Genomic DNA, 26,625 nt, shown 5'->3' with positions numbered 1-26,625 from the left:
TGCTTCCTGGTGCTGATTGTTTCTTGATGTTTAACCAGCCTTACATCTATTTCCTCTCTATACTTCTTTATAAAGTCCTTATTTTCCTCCTCGTCTAGCTCTTTATTCAACTGCTCAATTTCTTTTAAAATTTCATATATATATATATCCAATCCCAAATGCAAGCGTAAACGCCCACAGCACCTCTCCCAGCCACTTTGGTGAAGGCGGTCCGTCACGAGGCAGGCAGCCTCTTTGAAATACACCACAGACGTACTTCTTTACCTTGCTGAAAGCGCAGCAGTCACGGACACAAATCAGAGTTACGTGCAGCAAACGTAGATTTACTCAACAAATGGTCTGCTGACAAGAATTACACTCGACGCGTTTCAGGATCACTCCCTTGTTCACGAGTGTTTGATCCTACGTTGCATCTATTTTTATACAACACGTGACACCAATGTCATTTATATATGACATTTCATCATTCAAGGTTTCCTCCTGCACCTAGGTTCCAGGACCCAATTGGTGCATTCTGGGACCTGTAGTCTTGCACTACGCGCGGGACTCACACAGGTGTGGGAACTAACCCTAGGGGTGGAGCTGACCTACAATAGCAGGCGGTTAAAAGAGGGACTAACCTGCAGCTTGTCATCTAGCTGGTTGGACGCTTTGGGCGCTGAAGAAGGCAGAATCCCTGCCGAAATGCATTCGCAATTGGTGTCATTAAACCAGTGTTTCCTCCATCTCCTCCTGGGTCGCTGCTTTCTTTTCGTTTGAAGGGATCATTGTTCATATATCACAGCGCTATCCAGAGGCGCCTCTGCAGAGGACCCCCGTCTCGCTTTGGGCGACCAGCGTCACTGGAATCTTCGGACTGTTGCAGTCCGGTGTATTTGGCCAGCGTTTGTTGGAAAGGCTGGAAGCCCGCCACGGAAGCAAAGGAGAAAAGCGAGCAGTTTTGAAATGGAACATTTCATGCTGGGTAGAACACATGGCGGTTCATCCCCTGCTTCACTGACTTCTTGACGTTTGTGGCTGAGATGGTATTGGGGGACCGGAGGAGGTACTGGACGACTGACACACCAAAGCGGCATTACCATCACAGCATACTCCAGAGGCTCACGCTGTTCCCTGCCCCCCCGCTTTGACATTTCATCATTCAAGGTTTCCTCCTGCACCTAGGTTCCAGGACCCAATTGGTGCATTCTGGGACCTGTAGTCTTGCACTACGCGCGGGACTCACACAGGTGTGGGAACTAACCCTAGGGGTGGAGCTGACCTACAATAGCAGGCGGTTAAAAGAGGGACTAACCTGCAGCTTGTCATCTAGCTGGTTGGACGCTTTGGGCGCTGAAGAAGGCAGAATCCCTGCCGAAATGCATTCGCAATTGGTGTCATTAAACCAGTGTTTCCTCCATCTCCTCCTGGGTCGCTGCTTTCTTTTCGTTTGAAGGGATCATTGTTCATATATATATATATATATATATATTACCTGCTGGCGGTCACCAGTAGGAAGTTATAGTTAGGACCAATTGCCCATATCTTTGGCACCAGTTGATGAATCTTCAAGAAATTTTACCCAAAAATGTGCCCATTACTTCAGCGCTGTCTGTAAAGTTTCGAGGAGATTAGTGTAGCGGGGTCCAAAAAAAAGGGGGGGCCTCTCAAAACGCATTAACTCCCTTAAGGACGTTTTGAAACAAATATAGCCATAACAGCTGTATGGAATAACACTAAATTTGGCAGCAAGCTAGCTTTTGGTCTGTAGATCATGTTTGTGTTATTTGGTGTAAATCCGTTCAGTAGTTTGGAAGATGTTAACTGGAAAATAAATGTATATATATATATGGATGCAGATTACTCGTGGATCTGCCCGTGAGCCCTCCGCTGATTCATGTGCACTAGCAAACTCCTGAATCACTGGCTTCACCTTCACAGAAATTTGCAGCTGACTTTTTGTTTGCCGGGGAACAGCCGCTAGGGCTGAAAGCTTGAGTGAATATTAAGTGAAGGAGTCAGATAAGAGGCTACCTGACCCCTTGTGTATGCTTTCAATGAGGGGTGAGAATATATTATGGGCATGAAAATGCCTAAAAATCTTTTTTTTATCACTTAGGAACTCTGCAGATCCCTCACGGGGCTCAGCATGGCCCCTCGTGTAACTTCGCAAGGGATGATCTGTGGAGTCCATGTGGCATGTCAAATCCATTCACAAAGCCATAAAGAGATTGTCACAGCTACAGGTGAAGCCACACAGAAATTCTCACACCCACTCACATACATATAGAGTCACTCTCACACCATTAACATACCCAGACACTGTCACACCCAGTTACATACTTATAGAGACTGTCACACCAATTCATATAAACCTATACAGACAGTGTCACACCCATTCATGTACCCAAACAGATACTATCACACCCATTCACATACTTATAGAGACACTGTCAAAACCATTCACAAACCCATACACATACTGTGACAGCCATTCACAACCCCATACATACACTGTCACACTTATACACAAACCTATACAAACACTGGCACACCTATTCACAAACCTACACAGACACTGTCACATCTATTCACATACTCATAGAGACACTGTTACATCCATTCACAAACCCATTCAGACACTGTCACACCCCTTCACAAACCCATACAGGCAGTGTGACAACCAGTCACAAAGCCATACAGACACTGTCACACCCATTCACAAAACTGTCCAGACACTCTCACACCCATTCACATACCTAAACAGACACTGTCCCACTCATTCGTATACCCATAGAGACACTGTCACACCGGTTGACAACCCCATTCAGACACTGTCACACCCATTCACATGCCCATAGAGACATTGTCACCCCCATTCACAAACCCATACACTGTGACACCCATTCAAAACCCCATACAGACACTGTCACACCCATTCACAAAGCCACACAAAGATTCTCACACCCACTCACATACCCATACAGACACTCTCAAACCCATTCACATACCCAGACACTGTCACACTCATTCACAAAGCTATACATTGTCACACCCATGTACAAACCCCTACACACACTGCCACACTCATTTACATGCCCAGATACTGTCACACCCATTCACATACTGATAGATACACAGTCACCCCATACTCATAGAGATTCTGTGACACCCTTTCACAAACTCATACATACACTGTCACATCCATTCATATACTAGAGAGAAACTGCCACATCCATTGATAAACCCATTCAAACACTGTCAGAGCCATTCACAACCCCATACAGACACTGTCACACCCATTCACAAACCCCTAAAGAGACTGTCACAGCCACAGTTACACCCTTATATAGACTGTTACACCGACAGCGAGTTCCACTCAGAAACCGCTACATGAAATAATAAAAGTTCCCTTTTGTATTGAATGTATGCTTTTTGCTTGCAGATCAATGAGGGATCCGCGAAGTCAAAAATGTGATTTAAAAAACATAGAAATAGAATCAGTGCAAGTAAGGTAGATGAAAGTGAGAAGGATGTTTGCAAGAAGTGAAAGGGAATATTAGTACAGCTTATACAATGAGGACAAGGGAAATCTAATGATTAAGAAATGGCAATACAAAGTTGTGAGGGCTCAGAATACAGATAGATAGTAATATAGGCTCTGAGAGAATAAGTCCACCAATAATGAATTCAATGAAATAGACAAGTATTGTTGCATGCATGTACTAATAAAATCATATATAGAAAGATAAGACAATCTGCCTTATCCTGATGCTTATTCTAATACAGTGAGAATAGTAAGCTATGGATTGAGATATTAAAGTATATATTATCCATACAGTACTGCAGTAATGGAGAGAGGTACATAGTAATGGGGTACTAGTAGGTAGTGATATAATGAAAGTACGTATACTAATGGAGGGAGAAACACGTGAAAGTAGAGAGTAAAATATTGATAAATTTGGCAGACAAGGTATGCTATGTGTATTTATAGGCCCAGACATAGAATGAGAGAATCAATAAATCAGAGAGTGAAATATTACTGTAAGGACTGTTACACCTACAGGAACCCTTATAACTAGTCACATACCCATACAGAGACTCTCACACAATCTCATAAACCTCCTTTATTCCTATTTGCATACCTATACAAACAGTGTCACACGCATTCATATACAATACAGAGATTCTCACACTCTCTTACATACCCATACAGAGGTTCTCACACTCTCTCACATACCCATGTAGGCACCCTTATACCCATTCACATACCCATACAGATAATTCTCACACCCTCTCACATAGCCTATGGGCTAAATTTGCGAATTCGCAGTCCGCGAATTCACACGAAATGGCAAACAAATCCGCGAGTTCGCAAATTTTCCTGCGAACTCGCTGATTGTTTTTTGCCATTTGCACAAATATGTGACCACATGTGCCTGTAACTTTGCCAGCGCGCCAGAAGGCACCGAGGTCCCTTGAGTGAGCTGGCCATTATAGTGGGGACGGGCGGGAAGACGTTTAATACCGCTAGTGTGTGGTGGACGGGGCCAAACGGGCGGGTCTTCTATGCAAGTTCACATGCATCTTGTTTATAAAGGGTCAGAGACCGAGCAGAGCAGCAGATGAGGAGAAAGCAGCCTCCTGGTCACTGGAGCAACACGAGGATGGCGCTCGGGAAACTCATGGATGCAAAAATACGTTTGGCACAGGACCCCAGAATCCTTCAGATGTCCAAGATAGCTCTGCTGCGCGTTTTGGTACAAAGCCATTCTGATCCTGCTCAGTGGGTTCAGGCGCATGCAGCTGCTGCTGCTGGACAATGTCCCATCTCATACTAAACTGCCCCGTACAGGCATATGCTGGCGCTGGGCAGTAGGGTGCAGTGGCATGCGGGTGCTGCACGCCTAGTACATGCGCATACCGGTGCCAGGGGGGACACATGTTTATTGGTGCTGTGTAGCAAGTTATGACTTTACATTTTGACTGCACCAGACGGTGGTACCCCCTACACGGATCAGGAGCATCCAGGCACCAGACTTCATGGTGCAAGAGCATAATGGTGCTGTGTGGTACGGGTATATATGTACTGGGGGCAGGGGGGCACTTAGCACAATGTGTGCCCACACCCAGAGGGCTCCCAGGCAATTGAGCACAAATGATTTTCACACTGAGAGGGCTCCGGGGCAGTTCAGCAGCGCAGGGGCTCACACCCACTTGGCCCCGGGGCAGTTCAGTAGCGCGGGGGCTCACAAACCCTGGGCAGCTCAGCAGCGCGGCGGCTCACACCCACAGGGCTCCCGGGCAGTTTAGCTGCGCCACCCTCTGGTTAATCACTGCCACCCTCTGGTTCACCACTGCCACCCTCTAGTTCACCACTGCCACCCTCTTGTTCATCAATGCCACCCTCTGGTTCATCACAGCATCCTCTGGTTCACCACTGCCACCCTCTGGTTCACTACTGTCACCCTCTGGTTCATCACAGCACCCTCTGGTTCACCACTGCCACCCTCTGGTTCATCACTGCCACCCTCTGGTTCATCACTGCCACCCTCTGATTCATCACTGCCACCCTCTGGTTCATCACAGCACCCTCTGGTTCACCACTGTCACCCTCTGGTTCACCACTGTCACCCACTGGTTCACCACTGCCACCCTCTGGTTCATCACTGCCACCCTCTATTTCACCTCTGCAACGCTCTGGTTAATCACTGCCACCCTCTGGTTCCCCACTGCCACCCTCTGGTTCACCACTGTCACCCTCTGGTTCACCACTGCCACCCTCTGGTTCATCACTGCCACCCTCTGGTTCATCACAGCACCCTCTGGTTCATCACAGCACCCTCTGGTACACCACTGCCACCCTCTGGTTCACCACTGTCACCCACTGGTTCACCACTGCCACACTCTGGTTCATCACTGCCACCCTTTGGTTCACCACTGCCACCCTCTGGTTCACCACTGCCACCCTCTGGTTCACCACTGTCACCCTCTGGTTCACCACTGCCACCCTCTAGTCCATCACTGCCACCCTCTGGTTCATCAGAGCACCCTCTGGTTCATCACAGCACCCTCTGGTTCACCACTGCCACCCTCTGGTTCACCACTGTCACCCTCTGGTTCACCACTGTCACCCTCTGGTTCATCACTGCCACCCGCTGGTTCATCACAGCACCCTCTGGTTCATCACAGCACCCTCTGGTTCACCACTGCCACCCTCTGGTTCACCACTGTCACCCACTGGTTCACCACTGCCACCCTCTGGTTCATCACTGCCACCCTCTGATTCACCACTACCATCACCTGGTTCATCACTGCCACCCTCTGGTTCACCACTGCACCTTCTGGTGCATCACAGCACCATCTGGTTCATCACTGCCACCCTCTGGTTCATCACAGCACCCTCTGGTTCACCACTGCCACTCTCTGGTTCATCACTGCCACCCTCTAGTTCACCACTGCCACCCTCTGGTTCATCACTGCAACCCTCTGGTTCACCACTGCCACCCTCTGGTTCACCACTGTCACCCTCTGGTTCACCACTGCCACCCTCTGGTTCACCACTGCCACCCTCTGGTTCACCACTGCCACCCTCTGGTTCATCACTGCCACCCTCTGGTTCATCACAGCACCCTCTGGTTCATCACTGCCACCCTCTGGTTCACCACTGCCACCCTCTGGTTCACCACTGTCACCCTCTGGTTTACCAATGTCACCCTCTGGTTTACCAATGTCACCCTCTGGTTCACCAATGTCACCCTCTGGTTCATCACAGAACCCTCTGGTTCATCACAGCACCCTCTGGTTCTCCACTGCCACCCTCTGGTTTACAACTGCCACCCTCTGGTTCATCACTGCCACCCTCAGGTTCATCACTGCCACCCTCAGGTTCATCACTGCCACCCTCTGGTTCACCACCGCACCTTCTGGTTCATCACAGCACCCTCTGGTTCATCACTGCCACCCTTTGGTTCATCACAGCACCCTCTGGTTCACCACTGCCACCCTCTAGTTCATCACTGCACCCTCTGGTTCACCACTGCCGCCCTCTGGTTCACCACTGCCACCCTCTGGTTCACCACTGTCACCCTCTGGTTCACCACTGCCACTCTCTGGTTCATCACTTCCACCCTCTGGTTCATCACAGTCACCCTCTAGTTCAGCACTGCCACCCTCTAGTTCAGCACTGTCACCCTCTGGTTAACCACTGCCACCCTCTGGTTCATCATTGCCACCCTCTGGTTCACCACTGCCAATCAATCAATCAATCAATCATACCATTTGTATAGCGCACTACTCACCCGGGAGGGTCTCAAGGCGCTTGGGGGGAGGGATATGTTACTGCTCGAACAGCCAGGTCTTGAGTTGTTTCCTGAAGGCGAGATGGTCCTGGGTCAGCCGAAGGTGGATGGGGAGGGAGTTCCAAGTCTTGGCAGCCAGGTTAGAGAAGGATCTTCCTCCGGCGGTGGCTCTTTGGATGCGTGGTACGGCTGTGAGGACGAGGCTGGTGGACCGTAGCTCGATAATTTCAACAAATTTAAATAGAGCAACCACAGTCCATCTGCTCTATTGTACTGGAGAAAACTTTTTGTACCACACAAAGAACCTAAACCACCAACAAAAGATTACTTTTGATTTATTAACTCATTCATCATGTATCCAAATATTTTTTGGTTTTTTAGTTCATATTATACACAGTTACTTAATTTCAAAAATTAATAAAAACATAGAGGTTGCCCGAGAAAAAAGATAGTGCAAAAGAAGTGCTCAGAAGTGTGGACGCAAGTGAACGGAAAGGAAACAAAATTAGAAAGTGTAGAAACAACTATTCACATTATTTACAAAACAATAACAAACTTTCAGCTCAATCATATTTGAACCCTGGCCAACTGATTTGTAGTCTCTTTAAAGGATTTTTCCAATTAGACGTGTGTCTGAAAATTATTTGGCACTATATACAATTCTTGGGTTGGTCCAAGGGTAATGAGTGGTAGTGTCGACGTTTCGACTCGTCTTATGCCCAACCGGTGATTTGAACCTTGGGATTGCGAGTCTTCATCAGGACTGGAGAATGTACGTGGGCAACCAAGGGATAATAATAACCCCTTCAATAGGATGAAAAACAAAGGGACGTGGTCCTGAATTCCAACTTCCTATTAATACTTCTTATTATGTGGATTCCATTGTTACCACATCTCGTTGAGGTTTCCAAATGTCATACAGGCACCATGGTAAAAGATTTACCTTGGAAAATTGGGTGATTCGCAATTTCTCGAAAGCTCCAGTCTTTAAGTCAGGTAGCTTATCAGATCATAGGCGTGCCTATTCCTCGGTTCGTGATTCTACAATGGAGGAAGGGAGAGGCACTTTCTCGAAAGCTCCAGTCTTTAAGTCAGGTCAGTCAGGACGGCGTCCACGGAGCAGGCGAGGTTGACCGGTTGTATTCACAGATAGACAGAATCACGAACTGAGGAAGAGGTACGCCTATGAGCTGATAAGCTACCTGACTTAAAGACTGGAGCTTTCGAGAAAGTGCCTCTCCCTTCCTCCATTGTAGAATCACGAACCGAGGAATAGGCACGCCTATGATCTGATAAGCTACCTGACTTAAAGACTGGAGCTTTCGAGAAATTGCGAATCACCCAATTTTCCAAGGTAAATCTTTTACCATGGTGCCTGTATGACATTTGGAAACCTCAACGAGATGTGGTAACAATGGAATCCACATAATAAGAAGTATTAATAGGAAGTTGGAATTCAGGACCACGTCCCTTTGTTTTTCATCCTATTGAAGGGGTTATTATTATCCCTTGGTTGCCCACGTACATTCTCCAGTCCTGATGAAGACTCGCAATCCCAAGGTTCAAATCACCGGTTGGGCATAAGACGAGTCGAAACGTCGACACTACCACTCATTACCCTTGGACCAACCCAAGAATTGTATATAGTGCCAAATAATTTTCAGACACACGTCTAATTGGAAAAATCCTTTAAAGAGACTACAAATCAGTTGGCCAGGGTTCAAATATGATTGAGCTGAAAGTTTGTTATTGTTTTGTAAATAATGTGAATAGTTGTTTCTACACTTTCTAATTTTGTTTCCTTTCCGTTCACTTGCGTCCACACTTCTGAGCACTTCTTTTGCACTATCTTTTTTCTCGGGCAACCTCTATGTTTTTATTAATTTTTGAAATTAAGTAACTGTGTATAATATGAACTAAAAAACCAAAAAATATTTGGATACATGATGAATGAGTTAATAAATCAAAAGTAATCTTTTGTTGGTGGTTTAGGTTCTTTGTGTGGTACAAAAAGTTTTCTCCAGTACGATAGAGCAGATGGACTGTGGTTGCTCTATTTAAATTTGTTGAAATTATTGATTTAAGTCAACTTGTGTAATTAATAGGTCTAGGACCACTGTTGTTTTGATATCGTTAAATGCCCAGGTCCATACCGTATGGGTTACCCCATTTTCTTAATGGTGGACCGTAGCTGGCGGGTGGGCGTGTAGAAGCTCAGGCGGTCGTTGAGGTACTTGGGGCCCAGGTCGTGGAGAGACTTGTGTGCGTGGGTGAGGAGCCGGAACGTGATCCTCTTGTCGACGGGGAGCCAGTGCAGGTTCCTCAGGTGGCTGGAGATGTGGCTGCGTCGGGGGACATCCAGGATGAGTCGGGCGGAGGCGTTCTGGATGGGCTGGAGTCTTTTCTGTAGTTTGGCTGTGGTTCCGGCGTAGAGGGCGTTTCCGTAGTCCAGTCGGCTGGTGACGAGTGCCTGGGTGACAGTCTTCCTGGTTTCGGTCGGGATCCAGCGGAAGATCTTGCGAAGCATACGCAGGGTGTTGAAGCACGATGAGGAGATGGCGTTGACTTGTCTGGTCATCGAGAGGGAGGGGTCCAGGATGAAGCCCAGGTTGCGTGCGTGGTCGGTTGGCTTGGGTGCGGTGCCCAAGGCTGGGGGCCACCAGGAGTCGTCCCAGGCAGAGGGTGAAGATCCCAGGATGAGGACTTCCGTCTTGTCCGAGTTCAGTTTCAGGCGGCTGTCCTTCATCCACTCGGCGATGTCTTTCATTCCTTTGTGTAGGCGGATTCTGGCGGTGTCGGGGTCTCTGGTGAGGGAGAGGATCAGCTGGGTGTCGTCGGCGTAAGAGATGATGTTGAGGTTGTGCTGGCGTGCGATGGCTGCAAGAGGTTTCATGTAGACGTTGAAGAGGGTGGGGCTGAGTGAAGATCCTTGTGGGACGTCGCAGATGACTTCGGTGGCCTCGGAGCGAAACGGGGGGAGGCGGACTCTTTGTGTTCTTCTGGCGAGGAACGAGATGATCCACTCCAGTGCCTTCTCTTGGATACCGATGTTGTTGAGGCGCTGGACTAGGGTGCGGTGGCAGACCGTGTCGAACACAGCGGAGAGGTCCAGGAGGATGAGGGCCACTGTTTCCCCCTTGTCGAGCAGGGTCCGGATGTCGTCGGTGGCTGCGATGAGGGCGGTCTCGGTGCTGTGGTTGGCTCTGAAGCCGGACTGCGAGCGGTCGAGGGATCCGTTCGTCTCGAGGAAGGCAGTCAGCTGTCTGTTGATGATCTTCTCGATGACTTTAGCAGGAAAAGGGAGGAGCGAGATGGGGCGGAAGTTTTTGAGGTCGGTGGGGTCCGCTGTCGGCTTCTTCATGAGGGCGCTGAGCTCGGCGTGCTTCCAGCTCTCCGGGAAGGTGGCGGTGTTGAAGGGGGCATTGATGATGTTCCGGAGTTGGGGTGCGATGGTGGAGTTGGCCTTGTTGAAGACGTGGTGTGGGCAGGGGTCGGTCGGTGATCCGGAGTGGATGGTGTTCATCGTGCGAGCTGTGTCTTCGGTGGTCACCATGGTCCAGGTGCGAAGGGTGGCGGTGGGGGGCGTTGGTTCGACGGTTGGGTGCGTGGGTGGTGCGCCGAAGCTGTTGTGGATGTCGGCGATCTTGCGGTGGAAGAACGAGGCGAGGGAGTCGCAGAGGTCTTGTGACTGAGTGATGTCGTTGGTGCCGGTGCTTGGGTTGGAGAACTCCTTGACGATGGTGAAGAGCTCTTTGCTGTCGTGGGCGTTGTTGTCCAGTCGTTCCTTCAGGGATTTCTTCTTGGTGGTGCGGATGAGCTGGTGGTGCTTGCGGGTAGCGTGTTTGAGGGCGGTCATGTTGTCGGTGGTCCGGTCGAGGAGCCAGGCTTTCTCGAGGGTGCGGCAGGTCTTCTTGGAGTCCTTGAGGTCGTCGGTGAAACAGGATGCCTTCTTGCTTCTGGGTCTGCTGGGAGGGTTCTTTAGTGGCGCAAGGTCATTGGCGCAGGCGGTCAGCCACTGTGTGAAGTTGCGGGCTGCTTCGTTGGGGTCCGTTGTGTTGGCGGGTGGGCTCTGGCTGAGGGAGGTGGTGAGCTGGTCCGCGGTGATCTTGCTCCAATTCCTGTGGGGTACCTGTTGCGGGTGGTGGTGGGTCGTTGATCTTTTGAAGCTGAAGTGGACGCAGCTGTGGTCGGTCCAGTGGAGTCCGGTGGCGTGGCTGAAGGTGATGTACTTGCTGGAAGAGAAGACGGGATCAAGCGTGTGGCCGGCGTAGTGGGTGGGGGTGTTGACCAGTTGCTTGAGTCCGAGGTTGGCGAGGTTTTCCAGCAGGGCGGTGGTGTTGCGGTCCTTGTTGTTCTCCAGGTGGAAGTTGAGGTCCCCGAGGAGGATGTAGTCAGCAGAGGGGAGGGCGTGTGGGCTGATGAAGTCTGTGATGTCTTCGCTGAATTGTGTGCGTGGTCCCGGGGGTCTGTAGACGAGGGTGCCTCTGAGGGTCGTCTTAGGGTCGGTGTAGATCTGGAAGTGGAGATGCTCGGCTGCGGCGAAGGAGTCGTTGGCGTCGGTCGTGATGCGGATGGTGTTCCTGTGGACGATGGCGGTGCCACCTCTGGTCTGGTTGACGCGGTCTCTCCTGAAGATCTTGTACCCGTCCGGGATGGCGATGGCGATGTCGGGTGCAGAGGAGGCGTTCATCCAGGTTTCCGTGAGGAAGGCGATGTCCGGTGATGTAGCGTCGAGGAGGTTCCAGAGTTCCACGGCGTGCCTGTGGACGGAGCGGGTGTTGATCAGGATGCACTTGAGGTGGTTGCTGCTGGTGTTTGTCTTGGCGGGTGCGGGGCAGGTTCGGAGGCAGGTGAACTTGCAGGCGCAGCAGGTGAAGGGTCCGTGGGTGCGTCTCGGGGTGGCTCGGCAGCAGGCGTGGGTCCGGGCGCCATTGAGTGCGTTGAGAGTGGCGGCGTCGTAGGTCAGTCGGGTCGTCTTGCCTCGGCGGGGAGGGCCAGGGGTCCTGGCGCTGGGCGCGGTCCAGGCGTGGACGGGCGCAGACGGGCTTACCTTTGGCGCACCTTCGGCGCTCAATCGGTGCTCCCGCTGCGCGCGTCTGCTGTGTGCGTCCGCTGCGCGGTCGCTCGGGGGCGTCATAAGTAAGGAGCCGGGAGGGGGAGCAGCTGGGTGGCGGGAGCGGGGTGGCCAATGGGATCACGGGGGGGCGGGGCCGCAGGGAGGCAACGGCGGGAATCCAGGCGGCGATTAGCAGGTTCGGCGGGAAGGTCAGGAGGCGGCAGGCAGGCAGGAGCGGCAGCAGAGTGTGGAGCGACCAAGCCCTGTGGAGGGCTGAGCGGTCCACCCTCTGGTTCACCACTGACACCCTCTGCTTCACCACTGCCACCCTCTGGTTCACCACTGCCACCCTCTGGTTCATCACAGCACCCTCTGGTTCACCACTGCCACCCTCCGGTTCACCACTGCCACCGTCTGGTTCACCACTGTCACCCTCTGGTTCATCACTGCACCGTCTGGTTCACCACTGTAGATTATGGGGAGAAAGCACACCTGTCCAGCCTCAACTGAGACAAATTAATTTGGGGCTGGTTAATGTGTTACTGAATTTGAGCTTCAAGTCCAGCACATGCTTCTTTATCTGTAAGTGCTTCCTGTTGTGGTTTAATTTTTGTGACAGGAGCATTGTGCCATACTTGTAACTATTCTCTGACCCTGCTTCGAGGGTCAGAGCAGGGTCAGAGAATAGTTGCAAGTAGGCAACGAACTCTGGAGGCGCCGCTCAGGAAGCACTTACAGGGTTACAGCAGGTGCCCAAGTTGAAGTTAATTTCTTTGTAACCATTTTGTAAATGGTTACAAAGAAATTCGCTTCAACTTTGGCACCTGCTGTAACCCTGTAAGTGCTTCATGTACTTCAGTTTTGCAAAATCCGTTCCGCTCGCCATTTCGCGGCGCTTTCTGCAATTTCGCGAGATTCGCAGATCACGAAATTGCAGAAAATCTGCAAATTCCACGAGCGGAACGAATTTTCCATCCATACCTAATACATAGACTGTCACACCCTCTCATATATCCAGACAGACCTCCTTTATCCGAATTCACATACCCATAAAATGTGACACCCCTTCACATACCCATACATAGACTCTCACATACCCAGAGACCCTCACACCCTCTCACATATCCATACTTAGACTCTTACACTCCCTCACATATCCATGGAGACAGTGCCAGTCACACCCATTCACATACCCATACATAGACTCTCACACCCTTTCACATGCCTACCTACACAGTCCTCCCTTATTCCCATTCACATACTATTCAGAGACTCTCAACCCCTCTCACATAACGATGCATAGAGTATCACACCCTGTTACATACCCATACAGGCACCCTTATATCTATTCACATAACTTATATCTATTCACATAACCATACAGAGACACTCACATCATCTTGCATACCCATACAGAGACTTTCACACACTCTCACTGATTCCTACAGTCACAACCATTCACATACCTATACATATACTCGCACTCTCTCACATGTCCATACAGACACCCTTATACCCATTCACATACCCATCCAGAGATTGTAGCACTGACTCACAAACCCATTCAGACATCTTTTATCCCAATTGACATACTCACTCAGACAGTGGCACACCCATTCACATACCCATACAGTGTCACACTCTTTCAAATACCCATACAGAGACTCTCACATGCTTTCACATAGCTATATAGACCTCCTTGATTCCCATTCACTTACCCATACAGTATCACACCCATTCACATTCCCATACAGAGACTTTCACACCTGCTCACATACCCATGTAGACACCCTTATACCCATAAAGACTCTCACTCTCTTTCACGTACCCATATAGTCTCTCACACCCTCTCACATACCCTTGTAGACATCCTTTATACCCTTTCACATACCCATACAGAGATTCTCACACCCTCTCACATACTCATACAGAGACTGTCACACCCTGTTGCATGCCCATACAGTCATCCTCATATACATTCACATACCCATAAAAAGATTCTCACACCCTCTCACATACCCATACACTGTCACACGCTCTCATTGGCCCATTCAGACTGTGTCACATCCATTTCCAAACCTATACAAATACTCTCAAACCATCTCACATATCACATCCTTATACCTATTCACATACCCATACAGAGACTCTCACACATTCTCACATACCCTTTCAGATCTCCTTTATTTCTTTTGACATACCCACACAATGTCACACCCATTCGCATACTGATACAGAAACTCTCACACCATCTTACATACCCATGTAGATACCCTTATTCCAATTCACATAGCCATGAGGAAACTTTCACACCCTCTCACATACCCATGCAGACCTCGTTTATTCTTGTTCACATACCCATACAGCTAATGTGACACCCATTCCCATACAGAACCTCTCCCATACCCAAACAGATACTTCCACACCCTCTCACATAACCATACATAGACTCTTCAACTCCCTCGTATACCCATACAGACAATGTCACACCCATTTACATACCCATATATAGACACTCACACTCTTTCACATTCATACCTATAAAGACATCCTTTATTCCCTTTCACATACCATACTGAGACTCTCACATGGAAGACCTGCTTGACAATTTAGTAAATGGGATGCAACCAAGAATAGAAAAATCTGGCAAGAGTTAGTAGATTTTAATAAAAAAGCAACATACCTCGCTCAATATAGTATTTACTATACAAATGTTGTTCTTGCTGAAAGTGAAATTTGCATAGAAGATGACAACTTACCATCATGCGGGCAGATTGAAAACTTGGATCAATCTAGATCAGAAGAAATGTATGAACACTGTAGCATTCACCCTCTGCATTCTAAAGAAGTAATTGGTGATGCTAATGAATTGTTTCAAATGAAACAAGCAAAAGGAGCTCCCTTGAGTGTCTCGGAAGAAAACTTAGAGGCTCTCTCTTTTCCGCAACTGTTTCAGACTGGAGTCGGTAGATGCTATCATAACCGTCCTGTACAAATACCAGCAGCTGAATACTGCTCAACGCTATTGTATTAAGAAGATCCAAGATTTCACCAGTGCATTTCATACATGTTCCATATTCTGCTTGAGGGTGACTTGTCTGGACTTTCTTATGCTCTGAATCATATACGGAAGAGAGAAGCAAATCTGAAAAATATGTCTGCAAGGGAATTTGTTAATAAAGTTCAAGAAAAAGATGAAAACTTGGAATATCATTTAGCCATACAGTAACTCACATACTTATTGAGAACTCCTTTATTCATATTTACATACCCATACAGACAATGTGACAATCTTTCACATACCCATACAGAAACTCTCACATGCCCAGGTAGACACCCTTATTCCCATTCACATACCCATACAGATACTCTCATACCCTCTCACATACCCATTCAGACCTCCTTTATTCAGATGCACATACCCATACAGACAATGTGACACCCATTCACATGCCCATACAGAGACTCTTGCATACCCCTACAGATACTCTGGAACCCTCTCACATACCCATACATAGACTCTTACACTCTCTCACATACCCATACAGACAGTGTCACACCCATTCACCTACCCATACAGAGACAATCTTTCACATACCTACCTATACAGACCTCCTTTATTCCAATTCACATACAATAAAGACTCTCACATTCCCATACATAGACAGTCACACCCTGTCACATACTATACAAGCACCCTTATACCCATGCACATGTTCATACAGAGACTCTCACACCCTCTCACATACTCATATAGTGTCACTACCATTCAAATACCTATACACATACTCTCATACCCTCACATACCTATACAGACACCATTATACCCATTCACATACCCATGCTGAGACTGTCACACCCTTATACATACCTATGCAGGCCTCTTTTGTTCACATACCTATAGAGACAGTGTTCCATCTGTTCACATATCCATACAGAGACTCTGACACCCTCCTACAGACCCACACAGACACCCTTATACCTCATTCACATACTCATACAGATACTCTCACATAACTATACATAGACTCATGCCCTCTCACATACCCATACTTGGACCCTCACACCCTCTCACATATCTGTACATAGACTCTTACACTATCTCAGGTACCCATACAAAGACTCTCATACCCTGTCACATATCCATATAGACACCCTTACACCCATTCACATGCCCATGCAGAGACTCTCACACCGTCTCACATACTCATACAGTGACACACCCAATCACATACCCATACATAGTCTGACACCCTCTCACATACACATACATAGACTCGGACACCCCCTTAAATACCCATACAGACAGCAAAACTATGACAACGAATGACATACCCATAGAGAAATTGTCACCCCTTCTCATAACCATGCAAAGACTGATTGACATAGTTAGATTTGCATATAGAGAATGTTTTATCTTGAAACCTACATTGTATTTTCTAGTTAATATATTGTATTGTTTCATAAATACATTAGTTACTTAATGAATTAATAATTAGATGATTTAATCGTGCCCTTAATGTAATGTTTATTACTTTTCCAGAGACAGAGTTTTGAAAACAAACAAAGAAGAATTGCAATGCCTGACAAAACAAAAAAAGAAGAAACAGAAGCATAAAGTATTTTGAACTTCAAAGTGAGACAGAAGAACGAAATTAGGTGGAGAATGTCCAGAGGAAAAAAAGAGAAGCTGGTAAGAGTACTAAGCAGTTTCTGAAAAAAATATGTTGTAAATTACAGAATGAGAGTACAGTCTTATCTAAAAATTGAATTTGCACATCAAGTGGAAAAAAGCAAGGAGTACATGTTGCAGAAAGTAGGAAATGTTCTTAGAAACAGGGAGTTTGTTATGGAGACAGAAACCATTTAAAGAGTTCAGAGCTAAAATGTTTCGCAGAAGGGAAATACAAAGTTTACTAAAGAGGATGAAAAAAAATTAGAGAAGAAGTGATGCATTTAAGCAAAAACAATATATTGAGAGTATTGTGGAGAAAGCATTTGCTTTGAAGAAGACAGTATTTATATTAATTTTGAATAGAATGAGGACACCAGACAAAAACTGTTGTGTATGAAAGAAAAAAGTGTTAGAAAAAGGCTTATTAATAGAAATAATTTTTTCAAAATCTTTAAAGGTGAATGGAAGCACACGTCTAGTACAGAATCTTATTCCAATGAGGGTAGCTATTTTCAAGAGAATACACTAGTGATTTAACTGGTTGTTGCTACGAAGTAAATGATGGGACTCCTGTTGCAAAAGAGGAGATAGTTCCTAGGAACGTAGAGGAAGTGATAGCTGAAGAGGTGCAAGGAAAGCATAGACAGGCCACAGTATAAAAATTGAATTGTAGTAATATTTGCAGTATTTGTCATGAATCAATTGATTTATTACAAAATTTCATACGTAACTTTCCATGCAGAACTCTGAAAAAAATACTATTTTGTAAGGATTAGATCCATGCAAAGTGAGGAAATATAGTAATTTATAAGGCGATTCACTGGCATGTCTTTCAAGGAAAGGCACCACTCATCATTGCAGGTTGTTAGCTGTTCACCACTCCAAAATAAAAAATTTGGTTAGAAGATTTTACTATGTTAAAACTTCTGCTTTATGTTTAGGAAAAATTAATAGAACTTTATTGTATGGAACATTAGCAAAGGTAGAGACAGTCTATGAAGATATCCAGTTTAGGTAGTTTGATCCAGAAAAAGAGTCCAGGAAAAGTGAAGAGTTGGTTGCTAGAGGTGTAGAAGAACAAGATACAGAAATTACAAATGAAAACTTTGCTCAAGACACTGCAAAGGTTAGCACAGTTTCCTCAGAAAAATAAACTGTGTTTGTATTTGATGTCGATGCACTCACCACAAAACGCAAACTCAGAATGTAGTTGTGTACTCTTCAAGCATAAAAGGGAACAATGATAAGTGGCAAGAATTTGGTGCGTATTTGTTTGCTGAGGAAAGATTTGATTTGTTCACATGGCAAAATATATGTAAGTACTGCTATGATAAGTTAGAGAATAATAAAATGCCAGTTAGAGCTATACATAATAAGTTAGAATTGGTATCTCTTTCACAAGAGTTTAAAGAATTACATGTTTATGAGTCAGTTCTTATACAACACGTACATCCTTTTTAAGCAATAGTTTGTATGGAGCCAAGGCGGAAATTACCTCCAACTGAGCTCTAGAGAGGGCTAAAATGAAGAGTTGTGTATATACCTTTAGATGTTAAAAGGAATATTAAATCGTAGGGGTAGATAGAGAGAAGAACTGCTTAGCATTTTAGTAAATGAGATTCCAAACAAGAACAGAAAAATCTGGCAAGAGTTAGCATATTTTAATCAATTTAAAAAAGCAACATTATACCGCATTCAAAATAGTATTTACTATATAAATGTTGTTTTTGCTGAAAAATAAATTTGCATAGAAGAAGACACCTTACCATCATGCGGACAGATTGAAAACTTGGATCAATCTAGATCAGAAGAAATGTATGAAGACTATAGCATTCACCATCCTCATTGTAAAGAAGTAATTGGTGATGGTTTTTGAATTGTTTCAAATGAAACAAGCAAAAGTAGCTCCCTTGAGTGTCTGAGAAAAAATCTCAGAGACTCGCTGTTTTCCGCAGCTGTTTTCCCCTGCAGTAGGTAGACGGTATAAGGACTATCCTGTACAAACACCAGCAGGTGAATACTGCTCAACGCGATTATACTCAGAGGATCCAAGATTCCGCCTGGGCATTCTATACATATTCCATCTTCTGTCTGACAGTGACTAGTCTGGACTATCTTACGCTGTTAAATATATATACTGAAGACAGGAGGAAATCTGCAAACTCTGTCTGCAAGGGAATTTGTTGATAAAGTTCAAGAAAAAGATGAAAACTTGGAATATAACTTGATAAATTTGATGGTGTGCCAATGTGGAACCAATGAGTATTGGTATCATCATCATGGAAAACTCAAATGTATGTTGAGAAACCTTTGTGTACCTAGTTGGTTTGTTCCATGTAGGTGTGCTGAATACGCATAGGATGCCCTGCTTGAATTTTTGAGAGAGGCAAATTCAAATACTCAGGACAGCATAATAACGTTGCTCTTTGGATCATGCTAATGTTTGCAGATATTTCAACCACAGGTTCAAAGCCATGCTGTCTTTCATCTGCAACAAAAGTAATCCTCTTCTTGGGGAAGAAACTGAGCAAGAGGTGCTCCTATTCGTAGTCACATGCTATTATAAATAAAAGAAGCTCCACATTTTGGAACAGCGAGTGATGAGTGTGTGCTCTTTTTCACCTAACAGTATGTGATGTGCATCTTACCGAAACACTCGACTGACACAGGTCTGAGACAACAAGTTCTGCTCTACCAAACACATAGATGTGGGAAATACTGCAACCGAAAATACAGATCTAAATGGAAAGTTTACACAAGAGGTTGTTTTGGATTCCCATGACCTGTTATTTCACAAGGAAGAGTGAACAACTTTTGCCTGCAGTAAGACATACAATCATACGAAGGTTACCGAAAAAAAAACATGCAATCTAAGAAAAACAGAGGCGTTCAAATACATTAATGATTACAATGCTGTCATTCTGAAAATTTGGAATGCAAATATGGACAAACAATTTGTTGCAGACAACTTTATTGCTGTTGCTCGGTATGTCACTTCATGCAAAACAAAATCGGAGATGAGTGATATGAAAGAGATTAGTGCAGAAAAGAGTCTAACGAGAAGGTTGCACTGCTTCAGTTTAAAAAAGTTGTCGCTTAGGAAGGTTGGTTCTTATGAATGCTTGGATAGGTTGAGCTCAGTGAGTTTGTACTCTAAGTCAAGGGGAATATTTTGGGTAAGTCTAGGCTTTACAAATACATGAAATAGAGTGATAAAGTATTTTCCGGAAATGTTGTATCTAGCAGAGTTTGACCCAGAAAGTACAGACATAATAAAAACAAACATGTTGGATACATACTAACCAAGAAGAAGTGTACAGTTGGAAAACATGGGCCTATACAAAATTCTTCAACACTACAGATACAGAAGCAATGTAAAAGAAAACATAGAAGAAAGCAAATTTGTAGTTCTCATATGTGATCGTTGTTTAGTGAGACATGCAAAGGGAAATCTAATTAACCACAGGAATTGTAGTTGCCAAACTCAAGAGAAAAGAGAGTTTTTGTATTTGGCACTTCTTCAACTTTTCAAACCTTGCCATGCAGAATCTGAATTACTTGGAGCCTATGACTGTTGTGAAGATTCATTTAATGCTGTGAAAGACAGTATTCAGTGTTCAGTCTTCCAACATTATATGCAAATGTTAAGTGATGAGATTCACTAAGAAGAAGCAATTGTTGCAGAGGTAGCTAGGGTGCATTCTCAAATTAGTTAAAGTTCTGCACCACTCAGTCAAGATCGTCTTGGATCACCTATTATTCAAAATGAAACTGCATTAGGACTGAATGAGGTGGAAACTGCAATGGAACAAGCTAGACAGGAAACCAAAGATCTGGAACCCTTAGTTGCACAACTCAACAATGAACAGAAAGAGATTTATATGGAAGTAAAGGAGAAAGTAGAACATGGATTTCTCCATGACAACAAAGAACGCAATTGCGCTTTCTTTAAACCAATTCTGTTATACATTAGTGGTCAAGCTGGCACTGGGAAAAACTTTTTCATTAAAGTGATGACCACTTACCTACAGTGGATAACACAATCAAATTTGTTGTGTGTAGTAACAGCAACAACTAGATTAGCTGCAGACAATATTACAGGAGTTACCCTACATCGACTACTAATGCTACCTGTGGAAAATGACAATAATCTGGAATACCAGAAGTTATCTGGAGAAGTGTGTCATGAGGTGGGAAGAGTTTTGAAGGAAATGAAGTTTTTAATATTGACAAGGTAAGAATGGTCTCTTAATGCTTGCCTTTGTTCACTTAAGAATACAACAAATTCTAAGAACAGAGTACAATGTTCTGTTCGTAGAAATGCATTTAATTGTGTTTGGAGACCACCTGCAACTAACCACTGTGAAACTAGAGTCTATTTTCAAGACCCTTCTCCATGAAAAAAATTTAATTTATTAGGAAGTATTGGAAATGTGAACATTTGGCTGAAGTTCCAATACAAGAAACTGTTGAAGAATATGCAACAAGCATTTGATGAGGTATATGGAAATATTCTGAAGGACATTAGAGTTGGAGTTCTGACCAAGGAAGCTAAGAGTACCTTAGAAAGTCGACTTATCAAAAAACTATTCTCAGCGGTCTCGTGAAGGTTGCAATGCTTGGCACAACTGTTGTCAGTAAAAAGAGGTGTGTTGTGGTTGTTTCACCAGAGCATGTATAATGCTATTCATCATGCAGCATATGTGGTTGGTATTCATTATGTTACTCACCCTGCAGCATTATGTTATTCACCAAGCAGCATAATGTGATGGATAAACTTTATGTTATTCATCATTATGTTACTAGTCTGAAAGTTGCCAGTAAACACGTTTTGTCAAATACCCCAAAAAACATGTGCCTTCGTTTTCACCAACCAAGACATGTGCTTTCCTGTCCATGAGTGTTTTGCAGGCGCACAGAACAAACAAATGTCAACCGTTTCAATGTGCGCACGTGCAAACTGTTTCAACATGCACACATGTGTTCAGGAACTTGAGGGGAGCGCTCAGGTATTTAAACCGCACTCGCTCCCGCACACACGCTTTGCTATTTTGGACAATCTGGTGCTTACCTGGCTTCAGACCTGTTCCAGCATTGCTCCTATCTGCCTCCTGACTTCCTCTTGGTTCCCTGAAGAGGTGTTCCAGTTCCGAGCGCCACTGACTTTCTTCCCTCCGGCGCGCCTTCCAACTCTCTGGAAAAGAAAACAAAGATTGTTAATTGGGTGCATAGCACGCCTCAATTTGAACGGTAAAGTGCAAATCCTGCCTAAAAAACCTCAGTCCTAAGCAGGCCCGGTTCTAGCGGGTGGGCCGGGTGGGCCAGGCCCACCCAAAAATGAGCCTGGCCCACCCAAACAGGAGCCTTGGCCCTCGCAGTGAGGGATTGAAGGCAGGCGTGCAAGGGTATTGACCTCAAAGGGTGTCTGTGTGTGTGCGCCCGGTCTGAGACAGATTCCCGCGGCGCACACACACACACACAGTTTTTGAGATGATCCCCGAGTACTTCACAGGTCTTTAAGACCATTTACATATGAACGAGGCTTTGTTTATTTTAACACCCCTTCATCTCCACATGGCGAAAGGCGACAAATCCTTTCTTTGACATGGGTAACCTTTGCCTCTTGTTCTGCTGTGTGGATATTTCTTGTTCTCCGCAGCACAGGAGAAATTAAGTTTGTTTATTCCTATTCACCTTTCCTGATCCTGACCCCTGCAGCTGCTTATCACATCAGGCTGCCTGTGACAACATTTGACTAATGGAGTAGGTAAGAGAATGTGTTACTATTTGTTTTTCTTTTAAAATTCTGCACAGTCCCAGCACCACACATACTTCATGTGCACTTCATTTAAACAATTTTTATCATTATCATGGCTGATGCAGGATAACAATTAGACAATACAAAATGCCTAGATAACGCTGGTGATTAATGATCCTGCTGGAGAGCAATCATGTGTCTGTTAGTTTTTAAATGCAGATGAACTGTATTTTATGTGGAAGCTCAGTGGATTACTGCCTCTGTCACAGAGATCCTTGTGTTACTTGCAGTTCAGAAGTTACAATCCTAACATAGGACAGTGACCAATGAATTGTCACCAAAGAGCTGCATACAAACATGAATGGTATAGTTAGAAATTCGCTTTTTTGTTTTGTGATATAGTTAGAACTTCCTCAGTCTTTCATTATTCTAATGTTGCTAAACTGAGTATGTTTGGGCAGATATACATTTTTATCAGTAAAGCTGACCCCCATGGAATACTTTTTAAATCCTAAGGTTGTGTTTCCCCAGACCAAACCCTTTTAAGATATCCTGCCCACCAGTATGAATGACATGTGATTCCTACACCTTGTAATACTCATTGGCTAATGTGACATTCCCTGTAGACTGATTTACATACTTGTATGATTCATTGTCTCTGTTTAATGTGTGCGTGGTGTAAAGTACTGACACACACTACACTGATATTAGTAGCGCTATACAACAAATGAAATGCATATGAGAGAGTGGCTACATAGAGATGAGGGCACTGGAGGAGGGTGACAGTGAGGGAATCTGAGGAGGAGGTCCACGGGGGGCTACGGAGAGATGAGGGACGTTGGTGGAGGGTGGCAGTGAGGGAATCCGAGTAGGAGGCAGTGGGAGAAGCTATGGAGCGAAGAGGGGCACTGTTGGAGGGTGGCAGTGAGGGATTCCGAGGAGGAGGTCATAAGGGGGAGGGTTTATGGGGAGATGAGGGGCACTTGTGGCGTGGCAGTGAGGAAATCCGAGGAGGAGGTCAATAGGTGGGTCATGGAGGGATGAGGGGCACTGTTGGAAGGTGGTAGTAAAGGTATTTACGGAGAAAGAGGTCCGTGGTGGGGCGCCAAAAAAGCCTTTCGCATCAGCGCTGAAGACGGCCCTGTCATGGCCTTTCTGTTTTTATTTATTTAATTAGCAGGTGGGGTCATAAGGGCTACTGTGGAACATACTTTAAAGTGCATGCTAATTATATGTACTGCTATAGTCAATGTTTTAAGTTTGAAGGTGATTTTAATAATGTTTTTATGGGGAAAAATGAAAGTGGAGCCCAATGGTGCCTGATATGGGGCTGGGGCCCAAGGTCAGCTGTGAGATAAGGTGCATTGGGGAGGAGTGGGTATAATCAAGCCTATAAGGGAGTGCGTTGCAGAGTCCAGGGTCAGGTGGAAGTAGGTATGAAGAGGGATTCTCCCTGAAGGCTCGCACAGAGGGAGCCCGAGAAGTGTCATTTGCCTGATACTCCCACCTCAGAAACCTCCTCTTCCCATCAAAGGAACATTACATGGAAAAAACACTTTTGAGAGTGATAATATATGGAAAGAGATTTGGAAAAGAGTGCGTTTTACTGGGCAGTGTAAGACTAAGAAGTGCTAAAGGAGGGCCTGAAGCAGGTCTGCCTAGACATATATGCGACAAATCGAGCCCGCAGTGGCCCACCCAAATGCACCCTTGGCTCACCCAAATAAAAATTCCTGGAGCCGGGCCTGGTCCTAAGACTTTAATTGCATTTTGAAACCTTGCCAAGACATTTAAAGTGTGCCCGAATCGGAAGCACATTTATACCTAATTCAAAACACTTCATTTGTTTATTTTGCGATGATAGAATGAAAAGAAGCATTACAAACGGAACTCTGCGTTTGTAATGCTTCTTTTCATTCTATCATCAGAACTCTGCGTTGGTACTTGTGAACAGATGAGAGAGGATTAATGTGGATGCAGTAAGGGGCGAAGTGAAGCGGGCCTGTTTTGGAAATTCGGTGACCTGTGTACCTGCTCATCTAGAAACTATCCCCTATTCCGCCAACCTGCTATCTACCGAGCTTGATGAAGTATGACAGAGCGAAAGATTGTGAGTGGAAAGGGAATATAAAGGCATACAAGCGCACTTTGCACAGCCGGCATTATGTCTCTCTTTTGGTTACACTACAATCGGCCCGGAAGGAAGTAACCCTGTGTCTGCTGTGCTGTGCTCGTGGGCACCCGTGGATATTGTGGATATCGATTGACGTAATTGCCACAACTACAACTGAAATAAAGCCTGGGTGTCTGCCTTGCACCCCCTGATGAGGGTGACCTGAGATCCTCTGAAACCCAGCTGCCGTAAATTATTCTACTTTATTCATAAATCAATGTACCGCCTGCATGGGAATATTGCATATAACCCGATGAACTCTGTGCGAAACCTGACACGGCTTGAAGTCAACCTTTAAATCGCGCTCTCCTGTTTTGTGCTAAGTGCTCTCTGGTCCCCGGCTCCCTCTACGTATGTGTATAGACGGAGAAATTGTAGCTAAAGGTTCAAGGCGCTTACCTCCTGATCTCCCGGTGACGGCTCCTCAGGGACGGCTCAGGGACAGCTCCACCACCCCGCACCCCATATCGCTGTCGAAAATCAAACTGGTCACCCTCAGCACCCTCTGCATCAGCGGCAGCGCCTATCTCTTCACGTCATCAGCTGACTTGGTACCGGCGCACTTAACCTCACGCATACTGCGTGCGCAGCACTATTAGCGTCCCTCGTTGCCAGGGGAACACGTGAGCGTACTGTCGGTGATTATTTAAAGGCGGTGAGAGGCGGCAAAGGGCAGTGAATGCATCGGAAGACGGATTACAAGGGGAGAAAAGCGAAAGTAAAGGGGCTGAACAGATCAAGCTACATAAATTGGGGGAAGGAGAAAATAGAATCAACTCAAACAAAATCAAGGAGGAGGCCAGATGTTGTTACATACCCAGCCCTAACTCGTATACACAATATAGATAAAAAAGACTGGTTCCCCCTTGACCTGCCTGACATAAGCTCCTTTGAAGAGGGCACGCACACAAGCAGTAAGTGAAAAAAGAGTGCCTGGACAGTCGATAATGTAATTTACAAAGTAGTTTTAAATCTAGTGGAAGTGGTAAAAGCCCAAACCACGCCAAACACATCAAGAAGGACTCCAGAATCAGCCAGAAGTGCCAAAGGACCGAAGAAAAATCAACCAAATAGGACGCGAATTCAGATATCAACACATATACAGATATTGGATATGGATATGGTAGGAGCTGCTGGAAACACGGGGATTACGATGCAGGCAGGGTCAGCAGTTGTACAGACCCGCACAGGGCTAAACCAAGAAAAGGGGTGTAAGGAAGGCTTACAAGCAACGGACGCAGCAACACTTGTAAACACAGGTGTCTTAGAGAGCATGGAACAGCTAGAACGCCTGGAAGATCTACAAGACTCGCAAGGCACTGTGAATACTCAAACTGCGCAAGTCTCTCTAGGAATTAAGGGTAGACTGAAAGGTCCTGAAACAAGAGGATCTAAAGCTAAGGAGAACAATGCCGAGAGCAATACAGGACTTGAAGGCCTCGTGAGAGTCAAGACTAAAGATAAGCTCAAAGAAAAAAAAATCTTCTAAAGGAAAAGGAAAAGGAAAAGGAAAAGGAATAGGCTAAAATGAAACGGCAAGAGAACGCTGATGAGAAGGGGAGAGATACAGAGGATACTGCTGATACTGCTGATATGGATTTATTGGCCAAGAAAGCACAAAGGCTACAAACGATAAAAAATCTGAAAGCTACTGCAAAAATTACAGGGCCATCAACAATCTCT

The 26,625-nt window shown here is 45.6% G+C and overlaps 1 long non-coding RNA gene across 1 annotated transcript in view; it reads right to left on the bottom strand.

The window, feature by feature from the left end:
- The window catches only part of LOC144767429 (uncharacterized), an 84,229-nt gene extending 58,738 nt beyond the window's left edge, over nt 1–25,491 (bottom strand). Inside the window, exons 1-2 of the long non-coding RNA XR_013598200.1 lie at nt 25,342–25,491; nt 22,083–22,205 (exon numbers count right to left, since the gene is read on the bottom strand). This is a non-coding gene — a long non-coding RNA (uncharacterized LOC144767429). The remainder of the gene's footprint in view (nt 1–22,082; nt 22,206–25,341) is intronic.
- Between the last annotated feature and the right edge of the window lie 1,134 nt (nt 25,492–26,625).

This window comes from Lissotriton helveticus, chromosome 7, assembly GCF_964261635.1.
Source record: "Lissotriton helveticus chromosome 7, aLisHel1.1, whole genome shotgun sequence".
Lineage (NCBI taxonomy): Eukaryota > Metazoa > Chordata > Amphibia > Caudata > Salamandridae > Lissotriton > Lissotriton helveticus.
This window is presented reverse-complemented; position numbering and strand designations above follow the sequence as displayed.